At 33.9% G+C, this 8496-nt stretch overlaps 1 long non-coding RNA gene across 1 annotated transcript; it reads left to right on the forward strand.

The window, feature by feature from the left end:
• Positions 1 to 3508: 3508 nt before the first annotated feature.
• On the forward strand, positions 3509 to 6831 carry LOC127867156 (uncharacterized). The gene is made up of 3 exons (XR_008043337.1): positions 3509 to 4057; positions 4615 to 4725; positions 5288 to 6831. It is a non-coding gene; the product is annotated as an uncharacterized LOC127867156 (long non-coding RNA).
• Positions 6832 to 8496: the final 1665 nt, after the last annotated feature.

The raw sequence follows: 8496 nt of genomic DNA on the forward strand, positions 1-8496 counted from the left end.
CTTCAGCGCGTCGCCGCTTTACTCCACAGACTTTGTTATTCACACCAAACGTTGCTTGTTTTCGGTACAACGTAAATAGTAATGTCAAAATTATAAGCATATTTTAGCATTTTACATGTATTTACTCTATCGAAGGTAACATTGAATGATGAATTGCACTTTTTGAGGTTTGTTTCGGTTCAAAAAGTGTTAAATGCAACAGAGTGCTATTTCTCGCTGAAATAATTGATAAATTAATTAAGTTCGCAGGTAGAAATTTGCAAATGCAAAAAGTCTAATTTGCGCTCGACCTACGGATGGCGAATTTTAATACTCGGTAGAACTTATCCTAAACCGTTCGAATATACTTACGTCATTTCTTTTGCAAGTTGTTTGATGTTTTGGATTTTTTGCTTGTAATTAAGTGGTCTGGACTAAGTGGTTTCGAGCCCTGTTGAGGGTTACTTTTTCTTTTTTTTAAATTTTATTCTTGTTTTTTATTGCAGCTTTTTAAATCCAATGTTTAAATTGATCAATATAAAGCATTTAAGGATGAACTTTAATACATGTCAAAATCTGTGAAAAGATCCCATAAATCTCATTTCAGTTGAGACCGACTCAACTTGCCGTCTCGACTTACATATTATTACTTGTTAAAGATGTAAGCACCGTTCTTCAAAAGGAGGTTAATTTGTATAACATTTTGCGGGAAATCGTCTACCAATCTAACCATCAAATAAACTGTTTCCAGTTGAAAAGGTAACATTCTCTTACTTTCCTAATTGATAAAACTCTAGTGGGTTGCGTCGGTACACAAATACGCGTTCATTTGACTGGCGCCTTCGTATACGTTTAATTTATGTTTGAGGTTATTTTACACTAAATCAAATGCCAATAGTTCTGGCTACCATAACTTAAAATGTCGCTTTTTATGAATTTTTGACTGGCGCGACTTTATAGTTATGGAACAACCCCATTAAGAACGCCAACCAGAAATTCCCGAAAATTTGTCAGTTAACAAGACCGGTCCAGAACAGCTTTTAAATGCAATTATTGGCCCAAATTAACCACTTGATCGGAAAGATTGACATTTTTCACATTTAACTGATATATTCTTTCACAAAATACTATCTTAAACATTTAAAATGTATATATTCTGCTCGAGAAAAAACAGCGATGTGACAATGAAATGCGAATCTCCCGAGATTTCACGCTAAGATGACGTTATTTCTATTTTTAGTAACATACCATGTGCTCAAGTTTTTTCAAATTCAGAATGACATTTCCGGGTATTTCAGATTATTCTGGCTTGTTTTTTAAACAAATTGTAGTGTAAATACAAACTCAATGTAAATATTATTTAAAACTACCTGATTCACACTGAAATCAGTCTTATAATCCATCAGACGTAAGTTGTTAATCACAAATAATAGATTTCAGAAAACGAAAGTAATGTTTACAATTTCAGCATAAAATGTCAAGGTCTATTCGAAAGTATCCAAATGAAAACTCGTCATGTGACAAAGCTACAATGGCGTCAAAATTGTGATTTTCAGACCGATGAGAGTTATTTTCATCAATTGTAAGATGCATTTGAAACATTTGAACCTTAAAATATTCCTCGATGCAGTTATTTATATTCATTCACCAATATGTGTAGAAATGTATCCAAGAAAATGAGCATTCTTTGATTTATAGCGTGACATAAATATGTTACCACTCTGGTTGACTTTTGATACGGGGTTGGCTTCAGCGTACAGGTATGTAAATACTATATTAACTGTGCGCTGAAGTTTCTTTAGCTAATGCCAATGCTGCCATAGAGACCCATAATGAAACTGCCAACTGTTATAGCAGTTTTCCCGTCTTTGCTGTATTTTAGATTGTGCAAGCCTAGTTTTAATTTAAATATGAGCATGGCTTCTTTTGGACATTGGAATAAAAAAAAATGTCTTGCAACTTCTAAGAAAATCTCATTTCACCGAACTCAAACACCCCCAGGCAGGGCTCGACATTAACTTTTGAAGCCACTTGTCCGGTCGGACACGTAGACCATAATTTCACTTGTCCTGACCAAAAAGCAACTTGTCCTGACCATTATATCTTATTCTGCTCAGTACTTAGCAAAATAATGAAATAATACAAAATGCTTGCTCAAATTATAAAGACTTGAATTGTTCAAAATACATGTAAACATAATTGTAGGCAATTTTAATACAAAAAGAACTGACTAGAATAACAGGAAAACTCAAGATTATTGATTTTTAAATATTATACAAAGCCATAACCCGGGTGTACATTGTCCAGGGTAATCATGGAACTTATGCTGGAAATCCATGGTATAACATGGAATTCCATGGTAATCCCTGGAATTTGAAACAGTTTCCAGGGTTTTCCAGGGTTTTGTTCTAGAAATGTCCATGAAACGTGGACTTTTTTTCCAAGCATTTTCCAGCCTTGGATGGAAAAGCATGGAAAAGGAATGGAAAACGCTGGATTTAGGCTGGATAACCCTGGAAAATATTTCCAGATGGCATGGAAAGTGGAACATAGAATTTTTTAAGCATGGAAAAGACTCTAACATTTTCAGCTAACCCTGGAAAAAACTTAGACTTTATAAGAGGAGAAAATAACTTATAAAAATGCAACACATTTTATTCAAAGTAAATCAGAGTTCAACAATTTACACAACATATGAATAAAACATAAAACAATGTGCATAGTTTGGGCAGAAATAGTAGTAGTTATAGTAGTAGTAGTAGTAGTAGTAGTAGAAGTAGTAATGCTGGTGCTGGCAGTAGAATATGTTGTAGGAGTAGAAGTAAAAGTGGTTGTTGTATAAGTTTTACAAGCAGTTAAACTACTGATAATTATACTAATGGTGCAAATTTAAGTGACAGTAGCAGTTACTATTGTGTTGTTGTTTTAGCATTTACAGGAATAGTAGCAGTAATGGTAGCAATAGTAGTATAAATAATAATAACAATACTAGTAGCAGCAGTAGTAGTAGTAGTTAAGGAAGTAGCATTAGCAGCAGCAGCAGTAGTAGAAGTAGAAGTAGCAGCAGCAGCAGTAGTAGCAGTAGCAGCATCAGCAGCATCAGTAGTAGTAGCAGTAGTAGTAGCAGTAGTAGTTGAAGTACTAGTAGTAGTAGTAGTAGTAGTAGTAGTAGTAGTAGTAGTAGAAGTAGAAGTAGAAGTAGCAGCAGTAGTAGTGGTAGAAGTAGTAGTAGTAGTAACAGCAGCAGCAGCAGCAGCAGTAGTAGTAGTAGTCGCTGCAGCAGGAGTTGTAATAGTAGCAGCAGCAGCAGTAGCAGTAGTAGTAGTAGCAGCAGCAGCAGCAGCAGTAGTAGTAGTAGTTGAAGCAGTAGTAGTAGTTGAAGTAGTAATAGTAGTAGTAGTAGTAGCAGTAGTAGCAGCAGTAGTAGTAGTAGTAGTAGTAGTAGTAGTAGTAGTAGTAGATGTAGTAGTAGTAGTAGTAGTAGAAGTAGAAGTAGCAGTAGTAGTAGTAGTAGTAGTAGCAGTAGTAGTAGTAGTAGGTAGTTGTTGTTGTTGTTGTGGCTGTTGTAATAGTAGTAGTAGTTTTGCAGAAGTAGTAGTAGTAGTAGTAGTACTAGTAGTAGAAGTAATAGTAGTAACTTTCAAAGCAATGTCTACAAGTTTAAATTCCTTAACCCTGTTCAAGGTGTATACACACTCAATATTTAACTACAGTCCAGGTTTGCAATTAACAAACTATCTGAAAAGCCTGTGTGTGAGTCAGATGTGTCTGCGGCTAATCTATTGGTTATAAAATATCACAGCCTTTTCTGATTGGCTGAGTTCAAATACAGAAAGTTTACCTGTTAGATTGAAATTCTGGAGAAGGCGTATTGAAGAAAAAATGCAGGTTAAACTTGTTGTTAAAATGAAGTTAATGTAATTTCACAAACAGTAGAGTTAATGAGTTTTTCCATTAACAAGAATTTCTTAAAATAATAATGTATGGATATCATTTGGAAAGTGACAGGAAATGTTGTTAAAAAGTGATGCATACAAGTGTTTCAGAAGTCTGTCTAGGAATAGAACAACAACTGAAGGTTTGTGCTTTTCATTATTTTTAAATATTCCTTTAAATTTATTCTTCTTATGTCATCATTGTAGACCTTTTTTATGTGACATTTTAGGTAAAAGTATGGCAAATATAGAAGTTTAAAAGCAGCTGTCACACACATTTTCACTAAGTGCAGTTTGCAGCTTGATAAAGGAAGTCCTATGTGGAGATATTAATAAGCTTGAATGTAGTATCGGAAGTTTATAATGCATGGCTAGGGAACTGAGGTTAAGGGAGTTATGTGCTGTGCATGTTAAGAACTCAATGCTCATTAATGCTGTTAATGTTTATAAATAAATTAATTAAACCAATAGCATTGTTTTTTAGGTTTCACTGTGCATTTTCATACCAATAGAATTACACATCTTTCTAATTATAGCAATAATAAATTTGTACTAATCATACCAACAAATTTTGTTATGCTATGCTTTGTGATGTATTAACTTCATTGTAAGTTATTATTAAAAGACCATTTTACTAAATATTTAAAACAATACTTGAATTCTTTTCTATATACATTTTCATTATGTGCTTTAACTGTAGCTGACCAGTTGATGGAAGATACTGCAGAGTTTGGCAGGGAAATAACCCAAGACAGCAAAGCGGCTCTTTTGGCGCATTTACCAAGAGGACTAACATGGCCACAAATTCATGGTAAATATTGTTATGCCCCGGGCTCATATAAGTAATTTAGTGTTAACCACCTGAAAGTATTTTGTCTTTTTGGTATCCAATATTTTGGTCTAGTTTCAATTACAGGTTATTTTTATATGAATTAGCAAATTAGCATAACTTTCATATAGCAATATCTGAATATAAAATTCCTATATATGTTTGAGTTTCCAGAAACATGCTAGTGTACCCCGTTTTGGGGCATTTAAGAAAACAACAATATAAATTTCAAAATAAAAGAGAGTCATTATAAAAATATAAGTTAAATCACCAATTTATTCACTTTAAAGTCTCAGTTTTCCTGTTTGCAAGTAGATTAAAGCCCGCTTGCAAACTACTTAGGATCGTAAATGTTCGCTCGAATACAAAAAAGCCAGATGTACAGAATTGAGCAGTGATATGAAATATCTAAAATAGATAAAAATATGAATGAGCATTAAAGTATAGATATTCAATCATATGATTGCTGCACATTTACTTTTACAGATGAATGTAAAAAACTTATGACTTTCTTGTAATATTGTTTGCTTTGTTTTTCTTTCAGAGATCATGCAGGAGCCCTACAGTATAACAGCAGTACAAGTTCTATAAAAGATCCACGACCTACTGAAGCCCAGCTAATTAACAAAAAAGTTTTTAAAAACTGTAATTTTATCCCATCTGGGTACTTATAATTTACTAAGCTGCCTACACAAGTTTTAGATTTGCAATTATATTTTAAATTGTCACTTGGAAAGTAATACATGTACATCTATTATGTTCTGAATTTCTTTGAACAATAAAATTATATAAAAGTATTTTAATGAAATTAAGCACCTAAATTGCATTAAAGTGAAAGTAGCTGAGAACAAGATGTGTTTGTGAAACACAATGTCCCCCTATATGACGTTTGACCTTGAAGGATGACCTTGACCTTGACCCTTCACCACTCAAAATGTGCAGCTCCATGAGATACACATGCATGTCAAATATAAAATTGCTAGCTTCAATATTGCAGAAGTTGCATTACATGAGCAATTTTGACCCATATATTTGACTTGGAAGGATGACCTTGACCTTGACCTTTCACCACTCAAAATGTGCAGCTCCATAAGTTACACATGCATGCCAAATATCAAGTTGCTATCTTCAATATTGCAAAAGTTTTCATAAAATAAGCGATTTGGGCCACATATATTTGACCTCTGACCTTGAAGGATGACCTTGACCTTTCACCACTCAAAATGTGCAGCTCTATAAGTTACACATGCATGCCAAATATCAAGTTGCTATCTTTAATATTGCAAAAGTATTCATAAAATAAGCGATTTGGGCCACATATATTTGACCTCTGACCTTGAAGTATGACCTTGACCTTTCACCACTCAAAATGTGCAGCTCCATGAGATACACATGCATGCCAAATATCAAGTTGATATCTTCAATATTGCAAAAGTATTCATAAAATGAGCGATTTTGGCCACATATATTTGACCTCTGACCTTGAAGGATGACCTTGACCTTTCACCACTCAAAATGTGCAGCTCCATGAGATACACATGCATGCCAAATATCAAGTTGCTATCTTCAATATAGCAAAAGTTATTGCAAAATGTTAAAGTTGGTGCAAACCAACCAACCAACCAACAGACCAACCAACCAACAGACTAACCAACAGACAGGGCAAAAACAATATGTCCCCCACTACTATAGTGGGGGACATAAAAATATTATCCTTGTGCTCATGTTCAGCTACATATATTGTGACATACATGAAGCAGCTAAAAATAACTTAAATTTTTCATTTTGTTTCTTGTATATCGTTTGTACAGGGTTCGTGAATTGTTACTGTATATTACTTGACTTGCTTGTATTTTGTTACTTTGAATACATGTTGTGAAGGTTGCATTATACTTTTTAACTTTTAAAGGAGCGCTTGTTCTGTTATGTAAGGGCCTGATTTATGATTATGGACCTAGAGGCTTTGTAAGCATGTATTAAACAACACTTGTTTGATCTGAATAATTTGTTAAATAAATGTAACACAATTTGTAATCTGATGTTATATTTTGATGAATTGTGAACAAAATAATACATCGAAGAAACTAAGGCATTATGTTGATTTTTTGTTTTGTTTTAATCTAACCTTAAATTATGATATACTTAAGCTGTGAGTATTGTATTCATTTAATACATGAATATTGTTTTTAGACCAGAAATTTCTTTTTCTATTCAGTGACCATGGTAAACGCTGGACAATTTTCCATGTTATACCAGGCATCCATGGAATATTGAACATGGAAAAACCCTGGAACATTTTCCAGGGTTTTCCAGCCAGCATGGAAAAAATACCGTCCGAATACTCCATGTAATCTGGAAAACCCTGGAAATAAATCCATGGTTTTCCATGGTTTTCCAGATTACATGGAGTATTCGGACGGTATTTATTCCATGCTGGCTGGAAAACCCTGGAAATTGTTCCATGGTAATTATTCCAGGGAGCCTGGAAAACCATGGAAACTATTCCAGGCTATTTCCACATACCATGGACAATTTTCCACCCTTTTTTTTAAATATTGACGCTGGAAAAGGCTGGAAACTTAGTCCGAATACTCCAGCCTCATATTTTCCATGGATTTCCATGGAAAACCCTGGACAAAGTACACCCGGGAATACCTGACAAAAACTTGTGTGTTGCCAACATACAAACAGAAAATGTTAAAAGTGATGTACATGTACAGTACTTAACTGATATTTAAAAAAAAATCATTCTATACATAGAGAGGACATCACTATGTTAATTGTCTGTAAGATCGGTGTGTACTGGTGTCGTCAAATGCGTATTCTTTACAAGGGAGAATATTCTTGTTATCTTGGCAACGAAAAAAATATGAAGGGTTGCTTTCCTTGTGAACAGTACAGTGTAGTACATGTATCACATGGACAGGGTTGGCATATTGACCGGGCCGGCGGTCAATACCCGGTTAAAACCGGTCAATACTGGTCATTATTGGTCAATAATGGTCGATTGAAAATTGTAGCATTTAAACATCACAAAGGAGCTTTTTCATATTAAATCAATAATTATTCTGTAATTGATTAACTTTTTTAAAAGTTATTTATTGTAAAAAAAATCTTTAAAGCTGTAAAAATTACTTCTTTATTATTTATGGAAACGGCCTCAAATACATAAGGACTGAGGCAATATCTTTATCTCAGCGTATCACATCTGTTACTAAAGCATTATTTCTATTGTAGTTACCACAGTATTCCACCTATCTATTGATATATCTATTTGATAAGCAGATGGACAAACAGAACTCATGTGTTTTCTAGGGTCATAAATTTTGGCCCGTAAGCCTTAATTGGTAATAAAATGCATGCAGTGTTATGTCTCTCATATTGACAATGAAACAAATCTGCCCTTAACCCATTCCGTGCCGGAACTGAATTTTAAAGGCCTTTGCAAACAGTTTGGATCCAGATGAGATGCCACAGAACGTGGCGTCTCATCATGATCCAAACTGTTTGCTATTATGATAGTATTCTTTGAAAAAAATAGAAGAAAATGCTAATTTTAGAAATTCTGCAGACGACATGTTAGCAGACGACAAATTTCCCAGCATGCAAAGGGTTAAGCTATTTCATATCACTCACACAAAAGGAGATTACTTGCTATTAATTAAATAGTTACTTCTAACTTGTCTCCTTTCTGTATTAAGAGGGTTTTTTTCCTTTCATATTTTAAAGTTCAATTGGTATTCAAATGAATAA

The sequence above is a fragment of the Dreissena polymorpha genome, chromosome 2 (assembly GCF_020536995.1).
Source record: "Dreissena polymorpha isolate Duluth1 chromosome 2, UMN_Dpol_1.0, whole genome shotgun sequence".
Taxonomy (NCBI): domain Eukaryota; kingdom Metazoa; phylum Mollusca; class Bivalvia; order Myida; family Dreissenidae; genus Dreissena; species Dreissena polymorpha.